A 1,780-nucleotide genomic window follows, 5' to 3' on the forward strand; every position below is an offset into this window, starting at 1 on the left:
ATATGTTGGCCAGCCATCAACATTCTATTCTGATGTCCCGGCGACATCTCCCCAATGTGCAAACGCTATCCACATGGCATAGTTTGATATGTCGGCCAAAGGTGTTTGTGTTTACCCCCCAAATGAATTGACCAGGTGGTACATTCATCTTCAAATTATTACACAGCACCCTCTAGATTTGTAGTAATAAGCACTATGACAACCAACCCCGGCCTCCCCTAGTGTCCACTGTATATGGAGCTAATAAAGATGAGGATTTCAACGTACAGTGACCATAAGCTCCTAAGGGATGTCACATATATCAATCATATTGCCCTTATTCAAAGCGGACTCTGAACTTTTGGGTTGAAGAACTGTGTGACAACGTCAGAGGATCAAAGGATTCGAAAATCCTAATTCAAGGTTCAGGGGGTTAGCAGGCACCACATGCATAAAGTGTGAAAGCTAGTCAAATTTTCCTTGACAAGGCATAGTCGTTGGACTACAGAGCTAAAATGTAAGGTGTTAGATTACCTATCCCACATGTGTGATAGAAAGAAGTAGAGAGGTATTTAATATATTGCATTTTTTGTTGTTGCAGTCCATGCATACTGTACAAGTGTAGGATGAGCAGAATCACAGCTGTGCCATTTATGTGGGGTATTGGGATTATTGTCACCTTTGTCTGCATATTTTTCTTTGATTAATGTCACCCAAATGCTGTGTCTTCCAATTGAGAACCCTGCTCATTTGCATGATTTTTTATGCTCCGGTGCAAATTTTGCGATAAATTAGTCCGTCTCCCATCTTTCTTGGCGTGGCACTGAATGATTTGACTGAAGGAAGCTGTCTCAGCTCAATACTCTGGGAGATTTACACCTGTGAGATATGCTAATGTCGAACAAACGGTAATGACTTTATTTACCTCCATCTAAAAAGTTGAAATTAACATTACGGCAGTGCCTAAATGAACTGGAAGTTAATCATCAGGGTGCGAAGCAAGCTTATGACTGTATTCGTTAGTGAGACGCCCTAAATGACTCCCTTTAACTTGGTGAGTTGTCCCATCAGATGCCTGCTTTAAAATCCATAATGGCACCATCTCCTTTTCCTGCTTCGGAGAGGAATTCCCAGATGGTGTGCTATGATTAGGTAGTTCACTTAGCTGTTTAGAGACGAGCATCTGGAAACAGAGGTTGCATTAACACCAATGGGTCTCTCGTTTTCTCTAAATTAGCGTCATTCAATTCACCTAATTATTAGGCGTGCAAAAAAAATGAACAGCTAATAGAATCCTATTATGCGTCATTATCATCCCACACTCACAAGTACTTACATTTCTGAACAAGTGCACGTGGTTTTACAGGCCACTGAAGAAGATACTCCTTCTGCTTTAGTCTGCTTTGAGATAACTCCCTCAGAAGTTCTGCGATGAAAATAAAACACATGAGTCACGCATAAAGATTTTTGACGCCAAAAATATATTGACTTGATGGTGTAAGCATAATGTAAGCATCTAATTATTTCTAAACATATTTCTAAAATACATATTCTGTTTTTTTATTTACAATTGAAAATAATGGTATTTCTCTTCATGTGAAGGAAAATAACCTGAACCTTAATCTCACTTGAGCAGAGCTATTTGAGAGCGCCTTGGCAGTATCTATGACCTCCTGTGGCTCTTTCTGCTACATTTGTCACAAACAAAAAGCAGATCATCTATTTGATTTGAAAGACATTTTCTCCCATCACTTCACACTGTCTGAAATCACAGACAGACAGACAGACAGACAGACAGACA

This window comes from Oncorhynchus keta, chromosome 7, assembly GCF_023373465.1.
Source record: "Oncorhynchus keta strain PuntledgeMale-10-30-2019 chromosome 7, Oket_V2, whole genome shotgun sequence".
NCBI classification, from domain to species: domain Eukaryota; kingdom Metazoa; phylum Chordata; class Actinopteri; order Salmoniformes; family Salmonidae; genus Oncorhynchus; species Oncorhynchus keta.